Source organism: Myxine glutinosa, chromosome 12, assembly GCF_964187855.1.
Source record: "Myxine glutinosa chromosome 12, kmMyxGlut1.1, whole genome shotgun sequence".
NCBI lineage: Eukaryota > Metazoa > Chordata > Myxini > Myxiniformes > Myxinidae > Myxine > Myxine glutinosa.
In genome coordinates this window covers 84,933,917-84,959,542 of record NC_136272.1, presented here as the reverse complement: position 1 = coordinate 84,959,542, position 25,626 = coordinate 84,933,917, and the positions used below count along the sequence as shown (strand labels likewise).

The following is a 25,626-nucleotide window of genomic DNA, read 5'->3' as shown; positions in this document are numbered from 1 at the left end:
CTTCAAAAAGGGGACATCGGTGCCAGAAAAAGGCCAACCCCTGCTCTGAGGGGAAAAATGGCCTCCAAAGGTGGTTCCTCCATGTATCGGTATATGAACGAACTGCATTGGACATGAGGTCAAGCAGCTCTGTTCATTTCTTCAATGGAATGTGATTGCTCGTCCTAATAAAATTTTGCCAATATGTATCTTCTGAATTCGTAGAAGTTGGAATGCAAGGATCCCTCTCTTCTTGTGTTCACTCGACAAAGCCGTCAGTTTGTAAATTTGAATTACAATGAAGCTGAATTTAAAATCCAATTTCAAGCTTCCATTTCAATATAAATATTATAAAGATGAGAGAATGTCTGCAGCAACTGTATCTTTTAATATGGAGGTCCAGCCAAGGCTCATGGAAGAGCTGGACAACAGAGAGCAGCTCGTAGACACACCGACAACAGGAATGAGAGACACGAGGACAAGGCACAAACCGACCACCAACGGCACGTTTTTGTATATGTAGACGAGGCTCGTGGAAGAGCTAGTACACGGACCGGATCAGGACGTAACAGGACAAAAGGAACAGTAGAGTAGAGAGAGAGGGGAAACACCATCAGCAAAGTTTAAGGCCAAAAACCCAAAATAGAGGCAGACTTGGACAAACAATAGGTATGGGGAGGAATGGAAGGCAGGAGAGGACACATGGGGTGGACAATATCGATACACAAGAAAACTCTCATGAGGGAAAACTGGAAATTTGGAAGGACGAGGGATTGGGGTCGGGTGGGTTAGCGAGGGCAGAAAATATCATGATTTTGGATTGGGGATGATCTGAGATGATGGTGAACAGCTGTTTTGAAGACCTGCAGGGAGGAATGATATTGAAGAGAATGTGGAAGTTGGTTCCACAGGCTGAATAAAAGGAGAAACGAATGAGTGGAGGTGAGCAGTAATCCTGGAATGAGGTAATTTCACCAGAAGGGGGTTGATGGTGTGTTGTGTCGTAAAGTATGGTGGACCGTGTGCGCCCTACAGAAACCTGGGGGGGCAAAGCATGAAAAAAGCAGTAGGGAGCAAGACCAGAAAGGAGGCGGTAGAAGACAGAGACCATCGACCTGTCTGCAATGGCGAAGTGATAAGCCCATAGACGCAGCTTCATCACAGGAGATTCCAATAATCTTGAAGACATTGGTTTCCATTCCATCAAGCTGAGCAAGATGTGAGGCAGGGTTGCCGGCCCAGAAGGGAGAGCAGTACTCCATCAAGTTGTGGATGAAGGCCTTGTAGGTTTTTTAGGAGTTCAGGAGTGCCAAGGAAGGACTTTGTACGATGGAGGATGCCCAGACTGGGGCTGGCTGTGGAGGCCACCTTTGAAATGTGGTTTTCCCAAGAAAGATAATGGTTGACAGTGAGAGCCAGGAATGTGAATGACTTCCTCAAGAGGATTGTCAAGAAAGTAGAGGGAGACGGTTTGCCAGATGATCCTTTCGGAGAGAGATAGTGAGAGGGTGAGATTTGTCAGGATTGAAAGACATATTCCGAATGATTGACCAACTTGTGATTTTGTTAAGGTCTGCCTGAAGGATGAGGGATGTCACAGAAGAGGGTGCGGTCATCAGCAAATAGATAAAGGAAATTTTCCAGAGAGTCAGAGAGATCGTATATGAAGATCAGGAATAGGACTAGGACCAGAACACTGCCTTGGGGCACTCCAGCCTTGACACGGAGAGGAGATGAAAGGATTCCGTTGAGAGAGCCACATGTTGGCTATGAAAGTAGAGGAAGTCAGTAAGTAAGCCACGTGTGGAGTTTGCCTTGGATTCCATAGCCAGGGAGATGCCCTGGAGAGAGTAAGGCAGGATGCCAGACTGTTTCGAAAGCTAGATTATATATGTCCAGAGAGACGGGTCTGATCTTATGTCTGACATTGAAGGCCTCCATCCATTGCTGTGTGAGTGGAGGCAGCATGTCCAAGGTTGAGTGACCTGGTCTGAAACTAAATTTGTGATCTGTGATGACGTTGTTGGAGAAATGGAAAGGATTTCATATCAACTGCGATGATGGATTCCATGACCTTGCTGATGATTGGAAGTACGCTGATAGGTCTGTAGTTGAGGAGATCCGTTTTTGCACCTTTTATGTAATGCTGTGATGTTGATGGATTTCCAAATAGATGTAAGATGACATAGGGCAAATAATTGGGTAAAAAGGGCAGAGAGAGGAAGTACAAGAGCAGCAGATCAGGCTTTTAGGAGACGTGAGCTGATGCCGTCCAGTCCAGTTGCAGAGTCAGACCATGCGCTTAGATGAGAGACAGATTTGCAAAATGTGTCCTGTGAAGAAGAAGAGTAGGAGGAATAGATTGTGATTAAGAAGAACATGTGGGGTACTTATGACAGAGAAACAAGGAAAGAGAAGCATTTTACTGCTTTTAAAAGCTTTCAAAGGAAGAAGTTAAAGCGTTTTCTTCATTTAAGTTATTGAGAAAAGGGAGAGGTAAAGAAAGAGGTACAGGAAGTACAAGTAGAAGGCAAAATGAGATCACGTTTTAGAGTGAAAGAGTTTTACTTTTTGGGGGGCATTGAAGCAGGGATGGGGCATATGATAACGTTGAAACGGCACAAAGGAGATAATTTGGGGGGGGGGGGGGGGGGGGGGAATAAACAGAACGACAACATCAAAATTGAAAATTGAAACAATTTTACTCCCAGCCATCTGAGGAGTAAGTCTGGCCTACACTAAAACAAATTGGACAATATCGACAACGAGGTACGATTTAACACGGAAAAGTTTTGATAAAAAACACAAACAGCAACACAGGAACGAAAATATAACAGAACTAGGACGGCACTCGGTGGAGCGCATGCCTCCGGCAGGCTGAACAGTTTACGTTTTGTCTCCCACTGATAGGCCGGATCTGCCTCCAGATCGTCACCAAAATCGAATCAATTCGTTCTTGTCACACACCCAACCTGTACACAAAATTTCGTCCAAATCTGTCCACAATTTTTGAGATATCGTGCTCACAGACAGACAGACACGGGTGAAAGCATAACCTCCATCCACCTTCGACGACGAAGGTAAAAACACGAGGGATCCAGTTCAGAAATCTTTGCTTTCATCGAGTGGACGAAGTAACTACAGATTCCACTTACATCAAGATGGAGCAACTACAAACCGGAAGTGATTTGTCCTACTAGCCCAATCAAACAAATGAATACTTAGGCCTCAGTCACACTGGATCGTACGTTTTCTGGATCGTGCGATTGGTGGCAATTTGGCCGAGGTACGACCAATCGGCAATGTTTGCTACGATCTCCATTTGCGATCGCATACTGCGATTGCTCTTAAGACTGGTGGTAGGTCATCGTACGATTGGTGGTACGCATGGTCGTGCGATCACCAACGATCGGAGAAGATCGATCGCAAGATCAACCGTAAGTAATCGTGCGACTAGTGGTGGCGATCAGTGACCGATCGTACGATCAATCGTCGCGACCTGCGACCACTCGCACGATCGATCGCAGCCAGTCGCAGCCAGTCGTGAGATGGGTCGCTCGATCAGATCTAAAGGATGGCGATCGTGCGTCAGCAGCAGTTGTCACCTACCTCTCAAGGAGTACACTTCGTCAAACTTTTCAACTGAAACTATAATTCGCTATGCCTCCCAAGAAGGGAGCTGTGGCCTGGCAGATTAGTTCTGCACATTACTTTATTGTGTTAAAGATTTTACTTTGACAAAGAACTTTGTTTGTGTTTACATGTATTGATTTAATTTGTATTTAAAATAATAATTTTTTCCATTGTAATATAAACCAGTCATTTATTACTCAGACCATACACACACAATAAAGACAACTAATTATTACTTTTTCTCCTGACATACCATGAAATAGCATGTTTATTGTACAAGTTCATTGCAAAATAGATATGCAAAAATAGATCATACACATAGCACATAATATATGATACACATATCTCAAAAAAAATCAAGATCAAAATTCCAACATTCACACAACAGTTCCTAGATCATGTTATCCTGCCATGGGACACTGTCGACGTTGTTGTAGTAGTCCTTGAGGTAAACACGCACATCCTTGGCGAGCTAAAGACTGCGAGCTACGAGCTAAAGACTGGTGATACCACCAATCGTAAGGTCGTGCAACCAGTCGGGACAGGTCGTGACTGGTCGCACTACCGATCGTGAGGTCGTACGACAGGTGGCACCACCAATCGTCAGGCAGCAGAACCAGTAGCACGACCAATCGTGCGACTACTTGACCCGCGCGCGATCATGCACAACTGGCGGTGCGTCCATGCGCGACTGGTGGTATGACCATGTAAGACCTGTCTGCGACCTCTTACGATTTGGAATCGCAGGTCAGAAGTTTTGAACATGACCATCGACCTTGCTGCGACTGATTGTCCTCTGGCGATCACCCACGACCTCTGCGACCAGTCGCGCGCTCTTTCTACGATTTGCCCGCGATTCTCAAAGTTTTCGGTCGTAACCTGGTCGCAGGCCCGGTGTGACTGGGGCCTAATAATCTTCAGCAGTTTGTTTCCGCTCTGTCAGGGCCCACAAATTGTACTGTGGGTACATTCAGCTTTCTCTTGGAATACCAATGTGGTGAAAATTCCCAATTGGTGGAAAAAAAGAGATAATGGGGGTTGAAGCACTGAGAACAAAGTGATGGAGTACAAGATATTGTTGGCGTAAATGTTTATGATTGAGGTGGACGACGCTTCACTTGTAATTGCTTTGAAAGTCGTGATGTCCTTCCCGTAACTTCTCCTTGTTGCTCTTTTGCGCCAAGTGAAAACTCCGCCAATGCACCTTTTTAATAATGGAAGTGTCTGTTATGTTTTCCTGTGGCAGTAATTCTAGTCTCTGTTGGAACGTTCTATTTGGAGATGTATGTGTAAGAAGTATGTAGGAGTGAGAATATTCCCTTGTTAAAACGAACTCAAGCTCTCAAGGCATTTCAAATGGTTCTGCAATACCTGGCACCAAAGGAATCTTGCAGGATCTCACCACCTGGGTTGCATCACCATGATTAACGGAGACTTGAAATGTGCCTTAAAGCTTGTACAATGGGATATCTTCTGTCCACAAGACACAGGCAGAGTAGGCAATCATCACCAACAACCCCAGAGTGTATAAAGTTGATTGTAAACTGGGGGAATTCAAAGCTAATCTCAGGTGAGAGTGACGAGCAGTTTTGTGTGATGTTTACGAGCAAAACTAACATGTGCTGGTGCGAATCCCAGACCGTCTCTTGGTGAATTTGTGAAGAAGCGACAGCATATCCTGCATTTAAAATTCCTTTTTTAATAATTAAATTTAACAACGCGCCATATTTGCTTATTTTGGGGAGTTTAAGAAGCAGACAACTCCCCCACTCTGTCTGACTCATGCTCACTCAAGTGACAGATGTGTTGAAATGCCTTCTTGTATTCGACACCATAGGTGGACGGAGGTTATGTTTTCACCCCTGTCTGTCTGTCTGCTTGTGTCTCTGTCTGTCTGTTTGTGTCTCTGTCTGTATGTCTGTGGATCTCTCTGTCTGTATGTTTGTGTATTTGACTGTCTGTTTGTGTCTCTGTCTGTCTGTTTGTGTATCTGTCTGTCTGTCTGTTTGTGTCTCTGTCTCTGTCTGTATGTCTGTGTATCTCTCTGTCTGTCTGTTTGTGTATCTGTCTGTCTGTCTGTTTGCATCTTTGTTTCTCTGTCTGTCTGTTTGTGTCTCTGTTTGGCTGTCTATTTGTGTCTCTGTCTGTATGTTTGTTTGTGTATCTGTCTGTCTGTTTGTGTATCTGTCTGTCTGTTTGTGTCTCTGTTTCTGTCTCTCTGTCTGTTTGTTTGTGTGTCTGTCTGTATGTCTGTGTATCTCTCTGCCTGTCTGTTTGTGTATATGTCTGTCTGTTTGTGTGTCTGTCTCTCTGTCTGTCTGTTTGTTTTCTGTTTGTCTGTGTCTCTGTTTGTCTGTTTGTTTGACTGTGAGCAGGATATCTCAAAAAGGTATGGATGGATTTGGACGAAACGTGGTGGATGAGTTGGGTAGGTGACAAGAACAAGCCGTTTAGATTTGGGTCCAGATCCAGATCCGGCCTATCGGTGGGATACAAAACGTAAACTGTTCAGCCTGGCGGAGGTACGTGCTCTAGTTTGTGCAAGTGTCCTTGGCTCTCCCGTATGTAGTGTTGGGCTGTCGTGTACATAGTTGAATGTTTGGTTATATTTTTGTGACTCTACTGTGGTATCATAGTATCATTGTTTTAGCATCTTCCTGGATGCTCATATAATGCTGCTGGCCATTCTACTACTATATGAGGCATCTTCATGGGACTTGGTGGTCGTATATCATCATCTGCCTGTGTCGCTACACAATCTTTGTTTAGAGGTTACCCTCTCCATTCTTTTTTTATATATATATATATACAGTATATATATATTGACATTCCATCCTTTCGTTTTAAGCTTTTCTATGACCCTTGACTTCTGTATCTTCATCAAAATCGAATCAATCCATCCTCGTCACCCAACCTGTCCACTAAGTTTCGTCTGAATCTGTCCATAACTTTTTGAGATACCCTACTCACAGCCAAACAAAGACAGACAGACAAACAGAGGTGAAAACATATAACGTCCATCCACCTTCGGTGTCGGATTTACCTGATGAGCCATGCCTTGAGATGGTGCCAGTGGTCCAATTAATTATATCCCAAATCAATTATGTTCCCAATTCCCAGATGTCCAAATTACCTGCTCAATATGACTCATGTCTACAAAAATTAACACTCAGGGCAAATGGAATTACAAGGCAAACTTTTATTATCAAAACACCTCAGTCCAATAAAATGTCTCAACCACAAACCTCAAATTCATCACTTCAAACAACAATCATTCATAGAAGTACAGTATTTACTGTTTCGCTAGATCTCTGCAAAGAGAAACAACACATAAGGCACAATGGAGACAAGAAGACAATCGCACATAAAAGTTAATTACACAGCTGTCATTTCCATGGTAATTATATCTTTCACTTGGCCTAAGCTAGCCAACTGAAGCCTCAATTTCAACTCGTTAACTGCGATGACTTGGCTTACATTCTTGCTCACGAGTGTAGTCGTGACCCGCTCCTGGCTGCGACACTCAGCCCTGTTCATCATGTCCTCTTTAGCTGTGACTCTTACATTTGGCAGAAGTGCCTATGTACCGGCCCGGTCAGCCTTGCGCCTCTAATATCGCCAGAGCTAATGCTCCACCATGTTCCAAGTGTAGTCTCGCTGTTCCAACGTCCCAAAGCAGCCTGCTCAATTCGCTAATTTTGAAATAAGGGGTTGCCCCACAATGCATTGCCACACATGCTCACAAACGTCGCAGCGGTCATTGGTGCTTAGCATATTGTGTGTATTGATAACGATTGATATGTAGGCGTATACATATCAAATGTATTGTGCAAATTTATTTTCGAGATCTTTGTTCAACACCGTGATTTATCATCGATTCCGTGAGCTACTATGGCTCACCGAGCTCGTATACGCATCAAATGTATTGCGTGAAGTGTGCTATTATAGTGCAGGCCCCGTTGATGGAGTGATGTGGAATCCATCTGAGAACTGCTAAAAAATAAATCTTTAGAGGTCCTTAAGTGATCCATTGCATCAGTTCTTGGATAAAGAAAACAAAAACAACAAGAAAGAGCAATCAGAGATTGCAAACCCTTGCCAGGATGTATTTTCAGTGTTTTTTAAGGCTTTGGTGTTAAAACAAATATGGCGGCCGAATCTCGTGACCGATAACGTCATAATTATTTTTTTTCTAAACTAATTTATTCCTAGATTATGCTCAAGAAATTTCATCTTGATCAGATGAGGTTTTGTGGAGATCGGTTTCAAAGAGATCGAACCAAAGATCAAACACAAAGAGAACCATGACAATCACAAGTACATATGGGCAGGGTGCAGCCCGAAGTGAAGATCGGTTTCTGAGGTTTGGGACATGGAATGTGGGGACAATGACAGGGAGATCAGGAAAAGTGGTGGAAGTATTGGTCAGAAGAAGAGTGGACATATGTTGTGTGCAAGAGACGAGATGGAAGGGAAGTGGTGTGAGAATGGTGAAGGGTAGGCAGGGACAGAAATACAAGTTTGTGTGGCAAGGGTGCCCGGAGGGCGTGAATGGTGTTGGTGTCCTGTTTTCTGAGGAGTTTGTAGACAGTGTGGTGAGTGTGACTAGAGTGAGTGATAGGTTGATGATGGTGAAAATGATGATTGGAAAGCTCTTGGTGAACGTCATCTCGGGATATGCTCCGCAGGTTGGTCGAAGCGATGAAGAGAAGGACAAGTTCTGGTGTGCGATAGAGAAGCTGATGGAAAACGTGAAAGATGAGGAAGTTGTTGTGGTGGGAGGAGACCTGAACGGACATGTGGGAAGGAGTATGGATGGTTTTGAGGGAGTTCATGGGGGTTACGGATATGGTGTGAGAAATGGAGAAGGTGAAAGGATTTTGGAGTTTGCTGATGGAGCTGATTTGTTGATTTGTAATACTCAGGTCCAGAAAGAGGACAATAAGCTTGTTACATACACGTCAGGTGGGTCGACGACAACCGTTGACTACCTGATGGTGCGTCGGCGAGATAGGGGGCACCTCCGGGACACAAAGGTGATCCCGGGGGAGGAGGCTGTTTCACAGCACCACTTGGTTGTCTGCGACATAAGGGTGAAAGGTGCGAGGAGAGCTCGGCGGGTGAAGTACCAACCGAGAATGAAGGTGTGGAGGTTGAAAGAGGTGACAGTAAGGGAGGCATTAAAAGAGAGGCTGAGTGGGGTAGAGGATGATGTGGTTGAGCTTGAAAGTGGTTGGATGTCAATGAAAGCTAGTCTGTTGGGAGCCGTTGGTGAGGTATGTGGATGGACAAAAGGACCACCGAGGCACTCGGAAACATGGTGGTGGGATGTTGAGGTTGGAAAGAGGATTGACGAGAAGAGGAAGAAGTTCAAAGAGTGGCAGAAGGCGAAGGGTACGGGAGCAGAAACAGCAGAGCATGAAAGTTATAAGGCAGCCAGGAAGGCTGCAAAGAAAGAGGTAGCAAAGGCGCAGGAGGCATGTAGGAAAATGTTCGGAGAACGCTTGGATTCGGAAGAGGGTCAGAAAGCAGTATTCAGGATTGCAAAGCACATAGCGAAAGAGAGGTGTGATGTGATGGGGGTGAGTTGCTTGAAGGATGAAGTGGGACAAATCGTTGTCGACCCAGATGGAATTAAAGGAAGATGGAAAAGATATATGGAAATGCTGTTGAATACAGAGAATGAATGGGATGGCAACATAGAGAGTAACCCAGTTTTAGGACCGGCAGAGAAGATAACTGAGAAGGAAGTTGAGGAAGCGATAAAAGCAATGAAGAGTGGAAAAGCGGGAGGGCCGACGGGAGTTGTGGGAGATATGTTGAAGGCAGCAGGAAGTTGGGGTGTGAAGAGAATGACAGAGATCTGTAATCTGGTGGTGAAAGAAGGCCGCATTCCAGTGGATTGGGAACTGAGTACCCTCGTCCCTCTATACAAGGGGAAAGGTGACCCTCTGGAGTGTGGCTCGTACCGAGCGATAAAGTTATTGGAGCATGGAATGAAGGTATTGGAAAGGGTGTTGGAGAGGAGGATAAGGAAGAAAGTGAAGATCGACGAAATGCAGTTTGGATTTATGCCAGGAAGAGGAACGACAGATGCGCTTTTCATTGTGAGGCAGTTGCAGGAGAAGTACATGGATAAGAGGAAGAAGTTGTTTTTTGGGTTTGTTGATCTGGAGAAAGCATTCCATAGGGTTCCACGCAAAGTATTGACATGGGCATTGAGGAAGTTAGGAGTGTAGGAATGGTTGATCAGAGTAGTGATGGCAATGTACAAAAGAGCACGCACAGCTGTAAGGACGAAGGACGGGAACAGTGGTGAGTTTGAGGTGAAGGTGGGAGTGCATCAGGGGTCGGTACTAAGTCCACTACTATTTGTAGCTGTGATGGAGGTGCTGGCTCAGACCGTAAAGGAGGGTTTACCGTGGGAGTTGTTGTATGCAGATGATCTGGTGTTGATTGCGGAAAGTATGGATGGACTGAAGGAAAAGATGAACAAGTGGAAGGAATGTATGGAGACAAAAGGTCTGAAGGTGAATATCGGAAAGACAAAGGTGATGGCAAGTGGTAAAGCATGTGGTGAGGTGGAAAGAACTGGGAAGTGGCCGTGTGCTGTGTGCAGGAAGGGTGTCGGAGTGAACTCCATTCAATGTACAATGTGTGCTGAGTGGGTTCATCAAAAATGTAGTGGTCTGAGAGGGTCATTAACCAGTGTGGCAGCTACATTCAAATGTAAGGTGTGCACAGAGGGAGCTGCAGATGGAGGAAATGTTGAGTTGGATCTTGGAGACGGCGTGAAGCTGGAAGGTGTGAAAACATTTTGCTACCTCGGAGACATGCTGAATGGAGAAGGTGGATCAGACTCGGCAACGGTTTCTCGAGTGAGATGTGCATGTAAGAAGTTTCGGGAACTGAGTGGCGTGCTGATGAGGAGGAGAGTGTCGCTGAAGCTGAAGGGAAAGGTGTATGCTGCATGTGTGAGAAGTGTTATGATTTATGGGAGCGAGACATGGGTAATGAACGTAGAGCAGCAACGAAGGCTGGAAAGGGTGGAAATGCGAATGGTTCGATGGATGTGCGGAGTATTGTTGAGAGAGAGGAAGACAAATGATGAATTGCGAAAGATGATGGGAATATTGCCTGTGATTGATGCTGTGAAGAGGAACAGGTTGAGATGGTTTGGTCATGTATTGAGGAAGGATGAAAGTGACTGGTTGAGAAGAGTGATGGAAGTTAATGTAGAAGGAAGTAGAGGACGGGGAAGACTGAGAAAGACTTGGCTAAAGATGGTGGAAGAAGAAATGCGGGCAAGGGGGTTAACAAGGAGAGATGCAGAAAATAGGGCAAAATGGAGAAGATTGTCATGGGGACCGCAAGGCTAACCCCCGCTCTAGCAGGGAACATGGCCTTAAAATGCATGTTGTTGTTGATGTTGTTGTTCAAACAAAAACAACAAGAAAGAGCAATCAGAGATTGCAAACCCTTGCCAGGATGTATTTTCAGTGTTTTTTAAGGCTTTGGTGTTAAAACAAATATGGCGGCCGAATCTCGTGACCGATAACGTCATAATTATTTTTTTTCTAAACTAATTTATTCCTAGATTATGCTCAAGAAATTTCATCTTGATCAGATGAAGTTTTGTACTTGTCGAATTATGGCGTCATAATGGAGGCACCTATGACATCATCATTAACACATTTCATTCCCTAGCGCAGGAACCAGATATCCATTTTGTGAGTTCCGTTCACGCATCAGTGTATGTATATACCTGAAACCTATATAGTTTGGTAGAGGGGTCCTATGGGCAGTAGATATGCCCGGTTTTAATTCTAGATAGGTGTGCATCACCGATTTATAAGCATTTTGCTGATTCATTTGTGTACACCATTTCCACCACTTACTGAATTTGGTATAACGTATCTACATGGACAAATATACAGCATGGGTAGCTTTGTATGGTATCAAATTGACCGGAAAGACATACTGCACACATAGAGTACCACCATAAGGCCTTATCCTAGCTGTTCATTCTTCAAGCCACCAAAAACTTTGGCAAAATTCCGTTTCAGTTTAGGTTCTAGTCCCCCATCATTTTGTTCATAACCCCAAAAGTATATGACCGATTTATGTTTGATACACCAAAATCATCCCCATTTATTACCCTTCAAAATAAGATCACATAATCAAGAAATGTACACCATTAATAAACTCTCAGTGAAGCAAAACTAAGGCTACCCCCTTAATTTTGATGGAAACAAAAATGTCCAAAAATGTGTATTAATATTTATGTCGGTTGCTAACATTAAATTAGGAAGGATACTGGAGCTTGTCTGAATCATGAAAACAAGAAATAAACCAAAGAATTATTGCAATAATTAAACAAAACAGATTGTTGTTGTTGCAGGCCATAAAATGACATTTAATACTCTCAAACAATCCTTATTTAAGAAGTATGATTCGAAGGTGAGATACTTCCGCCCCGCCATAAGGAACAACTATGTTATAATAAACTGTTATAATGTAATTATAAGGCTTACATGGCTTTACAGTAGTAAAATTATTAATCTTGTAACTGTAAAGTATATTATGGAGCAAATTGAACACTCCTATACTAAACTGATATAATGTAACTAAAAGACTTACATAGCCTTACAATATAATATTAAATAAATGCAACTATAAGGCTTACCTAGCCTTACAATATTATATTAATCTCGATTATGTAACAAACAATTTTCTAATAAACTGATATCCAAAAGTTGAGGGTCATGTACTTGATTTGTGACAGTGATTGTAACTAAATATTACACAATACCATAGTAACTTGAATCCCACACATTTAAACTTTATATGTTTAGCTAAGAAGATAAATACACGAAACAAAAGTACTGCCATTGTAGAGCTTACTTAGCTCTACACTAGTATATTTTAATCTCGATTATGAAATCGACATGTTATTTGCTTAGCTTTGATTATGTGGTATGACACGTCAGATTAAAACCAAATTTCACTCCCAGTAGTCTCGTTATATCATTAACCAAAACAAGAAAATAAACACATTTATCTAATGTAGTCAAATAATGCGTGATATAAAAACCACTTAATTGTACTCGGTCTTCATCGGAATTGTCCTCGTCTGACAAGTGATGACTATTGAGGCACTCTTGTCGGCATCCACAAGCAGCACTACATAACAGATTGAACTTCCGGCATGTACAACGAAGGGATGTACATTTTGTTTGGCACCCACATGTCAAAAGTTCTGTGCACGCTGAAGGAACAGGTGGCAGGGTCATCAGTTTTGGTGATAATCCTATTTGTCTAATTCCCATCCACATTCCTCTGGTTGGGTAGATCAGGTTTGGACACAACTGCACTGTACCACACCATGGCTTCGTAATTGCATCTTTGAATGTGCAGCAACAGAGAATCATGAGTGGGAGGTAACTTTTCTGGGTCATTAATTCGATGGAACAGTTCGACGCGAAGATCATTGACAGAAGTCGCAGTTGTAGTTGAACTGTACAACTTGATGACAAAGAGCTCGATATCTGTCGTGTCAACATTAGGGTTGCGGCCAAGATTATTGAGTAGTTTTGGATTCTTCAAGTATGTTTTCCATGCGGTGCGTTTTCCATGGCCGCAGAACTGACTGGTTGAGTCTGATCCTGTCAGAGCATGAAATCCCAGAATATTGCTGATTACTTCCTGCTCCAGACTTGCACGTACAAGGCTCACTGGAATTTAATGTTTTTCTTTGGCGGTCCCACTGCTTACCCATACGTCTTGGGCAACATCATGATCAGAAGGAGGATGTCCGTATCTCTAGTGCATATGACAACCCGACGAAACATATGTGTGCATTAGCATCAACAGCATGCAGAACAATTTTCGTGTCCGCTTCTTCATGTGTCGAGTTAAGATGTTCAACATTCCGTCCAGTAGAAGATGCTGCAGGAAATTCATCCCCACTGGCCACTACAACTTCCTGATGGTCTGGTAAAGCAAGTGCCTTCAAGAGTAGTTGATCACGCAGAAAATGAACGAGGTTCACTTTGTTTTCTTCCATTGATATAAACGATTGCCATACAGAAGGTAGACGCACATCCCGCCCATCAATGAGTCGACGTATCTTCCGTCGTTTGGCCGCTCGTTGAACTCTTGTCGCGGACTTGATAGATTTATATCGATAGTCATCAAATACGATGTCCAGTCTTGTTTGAGAACCTTTCAGGTGAGTAAAGACTATATCGCAGAAGCAGTCCGCCAGATCACCGAATGTAATTGCATTTGATGGTTTTCCCAAAGCTTGCACAGCTGCCATACCATCCACGATCACACAGGTTGGTTGATCAGTGTCTGGAAGTCTGTTCTGAATTTCGTCGTCAAACAGCAAATGATACAGCTCTGCCTTTACCGTGGGACGTAATATGTGATTAACTGTTCCAAAATGAAAAAATAAGTAAAATGAATACACAGGTTAGTATGTGATAGTCTGGAATGAACCGGGCACCAGATCTGAAAAAATATGTATAAACATGATATATGTGTGCCATATGGACATTTTCGTTTTCATGAAAAATAAGGGGGTAGCCTTAGTTTTGCTTCACTGAGAGTTTATTAATGGTATACATTTCTTGATTATGTGATCTTATTTTGAAGGGTAATAAATGGGGATGATTTTGGTGTATCAAACATAAATCGGTCATATACTTTTGGGGTTATGAACAAAATGATGGGGGACTAGAACCTAAACTGAAACGGAATTTTGACAAAATTTTGAAGTTTTTGGTGGCTTGAAGAATGAACAGCTAGGATAAGGCCTTATGGTGGGACTCTATGTGTGCAGTATGTCTTTCCGGTCAATTTGATACCATACAAAGCTACCCATGCTGTATATTTGTCCATGTAGATACGTTATACCAAATTCAGTAAGTGGTGGAAATGGTGTACACAAATGAATCAGCAAAATGCTTATAAATCGGTAATGCACACCTATCTAGAATTAAAACCGGGCATATCTACTGCCCATAGGACCCCTCCACCAAACTATATAGGTTTCAGGTATATACACTGATGCGTGAACGGAATCACTAAATAAGGCACTTTTTCCAATGTGGTTCCTGCACTACCCCATGGAGAGTTCTTTACAATGAGCCATGTCTCAATTTTTTCTATTCAGCACTTTCAGAGATATAGAGGTGCAAAGTTTTTCGGTTTTTCCAAGATGGCGACCGAACCACGTGACATATGACGTCATAATTATCATTAAAGAATTCTGCAGGTGGAGTTGCACCTACGGTGAAAATTTCCTGTCAGTCGGACCAACAGTTGCAGAGAAAATCATATTTATTCTGTGCAGACAAACAGACAGACAGACAAACGGACTCAAATGCAATACCCTCTCCTTTGGCGAGGGTAAAAATACAAAATTAAAATTTATGATTTTATGCAGCCTTGACCTTTGAGCTTAATATCTAAAAAAAAAAAAAATCAGCTTCTAGCTTTACATTGGTGAACCAATTCTGTGACTCAATGTGCAAATTCTTAAAATTTCAGGACAATTGGATGAAAATTTATGATTTTATGTGACGCTGACCTTTGGCCAAGATTATTAATTTTCCTTCTCCGTATTATCATAATAAGGCTTTGGTGAAAATTTGATGAAGAGAACTCAAATGGTAAAAAGTTATGGCTCGGACGGACAAGATCACGATCTCTCGATCTCTCTCGATCGATCGATCTCTATCTCTATCTCTATCTCTCTCTATCTCTCTCTCTCTCTCTCTCTCTCTCTCTCTCTCTCTCTCTCTCACTCTCTCACTCTCTCACACACACACACACACACACACACACACACACACACACACACACACACACACACACACACCAGGGGACGGTCTAAAAATGATATGATCCCAGTGCCGATCCCTTATGGTTGTCACTAGTTACATCCTCGCAGCCACTCTTTTCTTCCTGTCACTTATCCAGTTTCCAATCAAGTTCGGTAAATGAAGAGCCACTCCACAACCGCTCACTTTAGCCAACAACCTCCTATGTGGTGCCTTATCAAATGGTTTATGAAAGTCCAGATATGCAGTACTACGTCCACTGCAGTTCCCTCATCCACCCAATCACAAGCTGCTTCAGAGAACCCTATATACGATTTGTTAAACATGATCTCCCTTTAGTAAATCCATGCTGAATACCTTTAATCCATCCTGAATTTATTAAAAAGATTCCCTATACACATTCATCAATTAATGTCTCCAACACCTTCTCCAAAATTGATGTCAAACTAACAGGTCTACAGTTCCCTAATTCCTCTCTGGATATTTTCTTAAGCAATGCTATTACATGTCCTACAATCCAATACACTGCTACCTCGTCCAAATCTAATGAGCTGTTAAAGATATCCTCTATATCCGCTAACATCACACTTGTCTGCTCTTACACCTCCCTCAATACTCTCGGATGCATATGAATCTGACCCCGGAGCTTTATAAAGTCTGAGCTAGCTTACCCAGCTTCTTCCTCACATTCTCCACTTTTATTAAATCCCCTCGAAAAGCCCTTGCTTACCTCGGAGATAATGCTCTCAACAATTATTAATTCCCCTCACTGGTCTTGTGCAAATGTTGACGCAAAATAAAACTTTCAGGAAGGCAAATGTTGAGGGTATGAGAATAATTAATATTTAATTAATATTTAATCCTATTATTTCGTTTTTGGCCATATCCTTTTAATATTATCTTTTGGCTTGCTCAGTTATTATTAGTCCACCACAGGTTTCACCCGAGGGGACTATAGGATTGCTCTCTGTCTGTCTGTCCCACCTGTATGGCAAATGAATTCTCCCTCTTGCTTTAACGAAAGCTTCTATTTATTCTATACTGATATGAGTCAGACTCCCTTCCTGGTATTTTATACCTAATAAATGCCTTCTGTTTCTCCTAATAGCATTCCTCATCTCACTAGTCAACCACCCTGGTCTTTTTCTGCTTCTAGTTTTACTCCTTCTCACTGGAATATACATACTCTGCACCCTAAATATTTGCCCCTTTAAACTTGCCCATTTATCTGATGCAGACTGCTCTCTAGTTAGGTTTTCCTGATCTGGAGCACCTAACCCTCTTCTCATAACTCTCATCGCCTCTCAACTCCACACTGCAATCCTGAACTCCAAATCTCAACATATCGTTGCACACATTATGTTATGGTCACTTGTCCCCACACTCTACGTCCACCACATTCAGATCATTACTTTAAAAAAAGGTCTAACAATGCATTCTTCCTTGTGGGCTTTGCTACAAATTGACTTGAAAATCAATCCTGGATGCGATCTAGAAAATCCTCATCTGCTCTGCTCTTTCCCTCTTCGTGAACCCAATCTATCCCTGGCAAATTAGAATACCCTATAATAATCAATACTAAGCCTGCTGTTGGCTTAACGGTTAAGGTGGTTGGCTTAAGATCTGAGGGTCCTGGGTGTGAGCCCCTGTCGTGCCAATGACATACACCAGGTGGGTTGACACAGTCTGTCATCCTTCTGAGGTTGGCAATATGAGTAACAGCTTACTGGGGTAATAAGCCATTTGAGTATCCTGTGTTGGAGTGGCGGACCCTCCAGGATTGTGCTCGTTAGCCAATGAAACTGCCTCGGCAGCTCCTAACACCTCAGGGTGTGAAAGGAATGGTTATATTGTGGTGCTGCGCACACATGACTCGATTGCCAGAGAGGTAGGCCACAACGCGTTGCTATAACAAAGAGTCTTTATTCAAAGGTCGCACTTCAGCACTGGGCGGGCTCGAGCTTAGAGCCCGCATATATGTCCTGAGGCCACGCCTTGCCCCCGGGCGTGGCCGATAGGTGGGGCATGCATTACAGTTCCTCGCCTGGACGTTCGCGCCACCTGCTGGTGCGCTGAATTCTTGTCCCTTGTGTCCGCCACACGCGCCCCCCCAGAATTCCCGCGCACCTGAAGGGTGAGTTTGCGGGGAAGCCGGATGACCCGGCCGAAACGCCCCCTGGCGATGCGTGCAGGGCTGGGGGGTAGCGGGATGGTGGGGCAGGGGGGTGCCGGGGGTCTGACCACCGGGGGGCGGCCTCGACGCGGAGGCAGAGCTGCTTGCGGGGGGTGGTCCAGATTGAGGTGGGCCTGCTTGAGGCGGTCCACGGAGACACGATCCGGGGCACCGCCGATGTCGATGGTGAAATATTTGTCCCCGGTCTCCAGCACGCGGAAGGGCCCGTCGTACGGGGGCCGTAGCGGTGCCCGGTGGGCGTCGTGCCGGACGAAGACGTACTCCGCCGTACGAAGCTCCGGGGCGACGTGGGAAGACAGGCAACCGTGGTGTGCCGTCGGCACCGGGGCGTACCTCCGGGCGGTCTCCTGCAGGGTGGAGCGCTATTGCGCCGCGGACCAAGGAGCCATGGAGTTAGAGATAAATTCGCCCGGTACCCACAGTGGTTGCCCGAAGACCAGCTCCGCCGAGGATGCGCGCAGGTCGTCCTTGGGCGCCGTCCTGAGGCCCAGCAGGACCCAGGGGAGCCTGTCGGCCCAGCTGCCGTCGCGGAGGCTGGCCCGGAGCGCGGCCTTCATTGAGCGATGAAAGCGCTCGCACAGGCCATTGGCCTGGGGGTGGTAGGCCGTGGTGCGGTGTAGTTTGACACCGAGCCCTTGCGGCACCGCGCCCCAGAGCTCCGATGTGAACTGGGGGCCGTGGTCGGACGAGATGTCCGAGGGGGCACCGAACCGGGCAACCCAAGTGGCGATGAAGGCGTGCGCCACATCAGCCGCAGACGTCGCCGCCAATGGCACGCCCTCCGGCCACCGTGTGGTGCGGTCCACCATGGTGAGGTGTGTCAACCCTCGCGAGGGGGGCAGAGGTCCCACCAAGTCGACGTGAACGTGGTCGAACCGACGCTCGGGCACCGTAAACGGGGCCAACGGGGCCTGGGTGTGGCGGTGGACCTTTGCGCGCTGGCACGCGAGGCACGTCCTGGCCCAGTCGCGGACGTCCTTCCTGAGGCCATGCCAGACGAACTTCGCCGCGACGAGCTTCTGGGATGCCTTCGTGCCCGGGTGGGACAGGCCGTGGATGGCGTCGAAAACTGGGCGCCGCCAGCCAGCGGGCACGATGGGGCGAGGCCGGCCGAGGGAGATGTCGCATAGGAGGGCCGCGCCCGCGGCGTCGTACGGCACCTCTGTGACGCGGAGGCCCATGACGGCGGTCCGCAAGGCCTGGACGCCAGGGTCGGCGGACTGGTCCTCCGCCATCCGGGTATAGTCGACGTCGAGGTGGACCGCGTGCACGACGGACCGGGAAAGGCAATCCGCCACCGGGTTGTCTTTACCCGCCACGTGACGGATGTCCGTCGTGTACTCGGACACGGCAGACAGGTGACACTGCTGCCATGCCGATTGCCGACCATGGCTCGGCGACCTTGGCCATCGCGAACACAAGGGGCTTGTGGTCGACGAAAGCCGTGAACGGGCGGCCCTCGAGCAGATGGCGGAAGTGCCGGACCGCCAGGTGGAGCCCTCGCAGCTCGCGGTCGAAGGTGCTATAGCGGCGTTCGTGCGGGCGAAGCTGCCGGCTAAAAAACGCCAGCGGCTGCCAAGCACCACACACCCACTGCTCGTGCACCGCGCCCACCGCGTAGTCCGACGCGTCGGTGGTGAGGGCGATCGGTGCATCGGGCGCCGGGTGCGCCAGCATGGTGGCGTTGGCCAGGGCCAGCTTTGCGCCCGCAAACGCCGCGGCCATCGGCTCCGACCAGGCGACGTCACCTTTGCCCGGCTTGCCCCGGAGGGCCTCGTGCAGGGGGCGGAGGAGCTGGGCGACGTGGGGCACGAAGCGGTGGTAAAAATTTACCATGCCCAGGAATTCCTGGAGCCCCTTGATCGTGCGGGGGCGAGGGAAATCCCTGACCGCCTCCACCTTGGCCGGTAAAGGGACGGCCCCGTGCCTGGTGATGCGGTGCCCCAAGAAGTCGATGATGGCGATGCCGAAACGGCACTTTGCGGGGTTGATGATTAGGCCATGCTGGCCCAGGCGTTCGAAAAGCGTGCGGAGGTGGAGCAGGTGCTCCTCCCGGGACGCGCTCGTGACTAGGATGTCGTCCAGGTAGACGAAGAGGAAAGGTAAGTCACGCAAGACGCTGTCCATAAGCCGTTGGAATGCCTGGGCCGCATTCTTCAACCCGAAAGGCATTCTCAGGAACTCGAAGAGGCCGAAAGGGGTGATGACGGCCGTCTTCGGGACATCGCCCGGTTGTACGGGGACCTGGTGGTAGCCCCGGATGAGGTCCACCTTGGAAAACACGGTCGTGTTTGCCAACCGGGCGGAAAAGTCCTGGATATGTGGGACTGGGTAGCGGTCGGGGGTGGTGGCATCATTGAGCCGGCGGTAGTCCCCGCACGGCCGCCAACCCCTGCCGGGCTTCGGCACAATGTGCAGAGGGGAAGCCCAAGCGCTGTTGGAGCGCCGTACGATCCCCAGCCGCTCCAGCGTGGCGAACGCCGCTTTTGCCACCGCGAGCTTCGTGGGTTCGAGTCGGCGTGCCCGGGCGTAGACCGGCGGCCCGACTGTGGGTATATGGTGCTCCACCCCGTGTTTAACGGCCACCGCTGAGAAGGTGGGCCGCGTGAGGGCCGGGAAACTGGCGAGGAGGCGGGTAAAGTCGTCCGCTGCCGGAAGCGTGCAAACTAAACTCGCCGGGACGGAACCTTCCAGCAAGCCGCTTGGCAAGCCGCTCGGTGAGCCGCTCAGTGAGCCGCTCAATGAGCCGCTCAGCGAACAAGCGAGCGAGCTGAAGGTTTCGGCCTGGACGAGCCGTCTGCGCTTCACGTCGACCAACAGCCCATTCGCACATAGGAAGTCCGCACCGAGCAGTGCCATTGGCATGCTGGCGGTGACGAACGACCATTGAAAGCGCTGCCCTCCGAACCGCAGTGAGAGGCAACGCTTCCCGAATGTGCGGATGGGTGTACCGTTGGCGGCAAGCAAAGCAGGGCCCCGGCCAGCGGTTTGCTTGTCGGACGCGGAGGCGGGGAGGACGCTTACCTGCGCTCCTGTGTCGCAAAGGAAACGGCGCCCGGACAAGGTGTCCGTGATGAAAAGGAGGCTGCCGGAATGGCCGACGCTCATGGCCGCAAGTGAGCGCCGGTCGTTTCCCGACTCGTCAAAAGAGCAGGGCGGGCGACACGTTTTAGCCTGGCGGCCGAACCTGGCATGGTAGTAGCACCAGGTTTGCGGCGGTAACGGCCGCGGCGGCGGTTGTGGTGGCGGCGGCGGTAGTGGACGGGGCGTAGCAGCGGCCACGAGGGAAGCCGGGAGCGCTGGAGCCTCCGCGCCGGGATCCACTACGGCAGCACCGTACACCGACCGCGTGTCGCAGGCCGCAAAATACTTGTCAGCCTCTCCAGCCAGGGCGCGGGGTTCCTTTATTTTGGAACCGGCCAGCGTGAGGCGTACCTGTGCAGGTAGCTGGCGTAGGAAAAGCGCCCGGAATAAGAAATCCGGGGGCTGGTCTCCAAGCAGGGACAGCATGGAATCCATCCGGACGGATGGTCGTGTGTCGCCGAGGGCGGGAAGGTCCAGGAGGCGGTCGGCCCGTTCGATCTCCGTGAGCCCGAACGTGGCGATGAGGAGATGTTTGAGTGCCTCGTACTTGTTGTCGCCCGGCGGGCGCCGAAGGATGGACACGACTCGGGCGGCAGTGCCGGGCCCGAGGGCGGCGACCACGTGGTAGTACCGGGTCTCGTCTGCCGTTATGCCTCGGAGTTGGAATTGAACTTCGGCTTGCAAAAACCAAACGTCGGCTTGCACTTCCTAAAACTCCGGGAGTTTGACTGCGACGGCATTGGTAGCCATGGCGCGTTCGGTGGTCAGCAACGGCTGAACCAATCGGGGTCACCAGTGCGGTGCTGCGCACACACGACTCGATTGCCAGAGAGGTAGGCCACAACGCGTTTGTATAACAGAGTCTTTATTCAAAGGTCGCACTTCAGCACTGGGCGGGCTCGAGCTTAGAGCCCGCATATATGTCCCGAGGCCACGCCTTGCCCCCGGGCGTGGCCGATCGGCCGATAGGCGGGGCATGCATTACAGTTCCCCGCCTGGACGTTCGCGCCACCTGCTGGTGCGCTGAATTCTTGTCCCTTGTGTCCGCCACAATATATTATTTTGGTTATCAAAGGGAGGCGCAAAGCGCCCCTCCCTTTATATAAGGGATCGTTTCTCTGTATTCAGCTTTGACATGGGAACTGCAAATACGTTTCTCGGCTCCTAATGGACGAAATTGGCTGCAAATTTCAGAAGTAAATGCTTTGTACATCGAGGTAATATGTTACAAATGTCAGCAACGTCTGTCTCCACATTCTTGAGTTTTATTTAGAAAACCCTCAAAATCACGTTGGTGTCTGTCCGTCCGTCCGTCCGTCTGCCCATAATGAGTTGGCGCTCATATCTCAAGGGCTATACATTGAAACTACCTGAAACTTGAAATATACATCGGCCAATACGTCTAGTTAATGGCTTTCGAAACAAATTCCACCTAAGTGCTATTGTGCACAGTTTTTGTTGTGCACAGTTTTTGCTTTAAAATTAAATATATATATATATATAGAAACCTTGACTTACGAGTTTAATTCGTTCTGTGACCGAGCTCGTAACTCAATTTGCTCGTTTCTCAAATTAAATTTCCCCATTAAAAGGCATTGAAATGCTATTAATCCGTTCCAGCCCCCAAAAAACCACACCAATTTTTTTTGTTACGTGTTTTTAAATAAGAAAAATGTACTTTATAAATAACAAATAATGTATAAACAAGCACGACCTTGTATATACTGTTCATAATAAAAGAGAATGTTGTAGCGACCCATGGGTCCCCCAAGCAAGACCGGCATCAGAATCTCCTTGCTCCAGCCGGTGACGTCACCGGCGGGGATCCCCGGCGCCAGAGTGGCTGGTCACGTGACCGCCAAAGCGTCCCGCGCGTGCGGGTATAATGAGATACACCTGTGGATCACGTGACCACCGAAGCACGCCTCGCTTGAGAGGCGTGGCTTTCGGTTTCGGTTTGGTTTTTGCTTTATAAGGCAGCCCGATAAACGGGCTTTTTAGTGTTCCCGAGTTGGTTTTACGAATAAACATCTTCTCGGACGAGTTTGTGCCTTGCCATCCTTTTATCCGTATTCTGCTGGAGTCCAGACTCCTTCAATGTAAAGAAATAAACTGGTTTTATTCAGTGTTGTGGCGGACACGAAAGCACTGACGTGGTGACAGCACCCCGCACACCAAGTGGGGGTGGGCCACGCCGGGGAGAGAGGCGTGGCCTCAGGATATAGACGGGGCGCGCAGCCTTGAGCAGCCTAGTGCTGCAGTTTGAATAAAGACTCTTGTATGAACCGCGTTGTCCGCTTGCTCCTTGCGTAAGCATTAGCGCGCGCAGCATCGCGCTACAGTGTATTTACCTTGAAGACCAGACGAAGATGCTGGCGGAGTTGGAGGAGATAACTTTTGCCCTTTTCGCCACACTTTCCTCGCTTTCACTTGCAGGGCGTTTCAATAAAAACCTGTCCAACGAGGTTTGTTTCTTCCTCCCTTTCAAAATGTTTCGAAAATTCTCCATCTCTTCATGGATAGAGGTCCGGAGCTTTGAAATAATCGTAACGCCCTTGGCTGGCGTTATAGCCTTTATCGACTCCTGCTTCAAAATCGTACATATCGTAGAAGTACTACGATCGTACTGCCTCGCCAAGTCGACAACACGCACACCTCGCTCATGTTTTTCGACGATTGCGTGTTTTATATCCAAGCACATCATCCTCTTCTTCTTCTCAGTACTGCCCTTGGCACTCAATTTCTTAGGACCCATGGTTAAAACTAAGAAATTTTCCAAAATAACCAACATGCGAAAACAAAGCAGCAGCGATGTACGGCAGAGATGCTTGCACGACAAGATAACCACGTGACCGGAATGCTCGTTGGGCCACCTAGTGGCGGGTGGCGTAAGCTCGTAACTCAGATCTCGGCTCGCATCTCAAAGCAAAAAACCGCCCGAGCGACGGCTCGTATCTCGGAAAACTCGTAAGTTGGTGCACTCGTAAGTCAAGGTTTCACTGTATATATATGCATAAATAAATAAAAATAAAAATATATACACACTTTATAACTCTTAAAAATATTATTACTCAAACCTAATGTGCTGGATTAATGGCCTAATGGATAAGGCAGACTCCCACGCTGGGGATTGTGAGTTTGAATCCCATCTGGGTTGAATATTTTTTTCCCCTTACTTTTTCAAGTCTTTTATATCATCTTCAATAAAGTCTTGTACGATTAACAAATGCGTTTAGTTCGTATTTAAAATGTATCTTGGGAAAAATGCCAGGGGCATAGAAAAGGCCCCTTTCCATGGTATGAGCCTTGTGGCAAAGTATAGAAAAGAAGGGACATTCAAAAAAAAAATCGCGTGCATGCTGGTCTACCCTTGTGTTCTTAGGAGGAACCAAGTAATGCTCTAGAAATGTTCATATAAAGGTGTGCCAATTTGATTCATACAGCTGCATGAAGAAGTAAATGTATTTTGTTTGCCAGATGTAGGGCACCCCTTTATACCAAACATAAAGGGGCTTTTTCTATGCCCCTGGCATTTTACCCAAGAATATAATCAATACTCTTTCCTTTCCACACGCCTCAGCCTGGTGTTGGCTTAGCGGTTAGGGTGTCGGCTTGGGATCCTAGGATCCTGAGTTCGAATTCCGGTCGATCGCTGAATTAACGCCAGGGGGGTTGACTCAGCCCGTCATCCTTCTGAGGTCGGCAAATTGAGTACCAGCTTGCTGGGATGAATGATCCCGATGTGTACCCAGATTTAGAATAGGTACACCGTATCCCTGCACATCGTAAGAGGCGACTAAGGGTTGGCATCAGGAAGGGCATCCGGCCATAAAAACATTGCCTTTCCACAGGCCTCTCTGAATTCTTCATGAACCATTATTTCATGCCTGATGGATCCCTCTGTCATAATTCCGTAATCTCATGATTTTTCAGTAAAAATTGTGGATAAGTTAGCGAAATGATAAAAAACATACAAGGTCATTCATAATGGAAAAGTAATATGTAACTGGAACTCCTCTGAAAAAGGCCTTTATAATGACATGGGTTTTATGCTCCCTGGTCGAGTACCTTAAGAGAAAATCATAAGAAAGACGAAGAGACCAAAAAAGAGCAAAGAGATTGCAGACCCTCACCAGGATGTTTTCGGCGGTTTTTAAGGCTTTTGTGTTAAAATTAATATGGCGGCCCCGTAACCGATGACGTCATCTTTTTTTTTCTCCACCAATTTATCCCTCGATGACGCTCAAGAAATTGCATCTTCATCGGATGAAGTTTTGTACTTGTCGAATTATGCCGTCATAATGGAGGCACCTATGACATCATCATTAACATATTGTATTCCCCATGGAGAGTTCTTTACAATGAGCCATGTCTCAATTTTTTTCTATGCGGTGCTTTCGGAGATATAGAGGTGCAAAGATTTTCGGTTTTTCCAAGATGGCTCCCATACCATGTGACCTATGACGTCATAATTATCATAAAAAATTATACAGGTGGAGTTGCACCTATGGTGGAAATTTCCTGTCAATCGGACCAACGGTTGCTGAGAAAATCATATTTATTCTGTGTGGACAAACAAACAGACCCAAATGCAATACCCTCTCTTCCTGCGAGGGTAATAAGCATATCTAATATATATATATATATATACTGAAACGCAAAAGAAACTTACCACCTTTGAAACCTTTAAATATCAACAATAACACTGCGTGTAGTAAATGTGTGAATTTATTTGTGGACAATAGTGTCCTCACTGTCAGACAAAACGGTCACGGATGGTCACTTGAACCTTCAATGGTCACTTCATAGCACAGCTGTTGAACAGCCATTTTGACTGTCAGTGATTAGCCAAGGGGTACGGGATGATTTTAATGAGCTGCATGTGAT

The 25,626-nt window shown here is 46.9% G+C and overlaps 1 protein-coding gene across 1 annotated transcript in view; it reads left to right on the top strand.

Moving 5' to 3' along the window:
* The window catches only part of LOC137437562 (metabotropic glutamate receptor 6), a 676,955-nt gene that overhangs the window by 542,225 nt on the left and 109,104 nt on the right, over window positions 1-25,626 (top strand). The window lies entirely within an intron of this gene.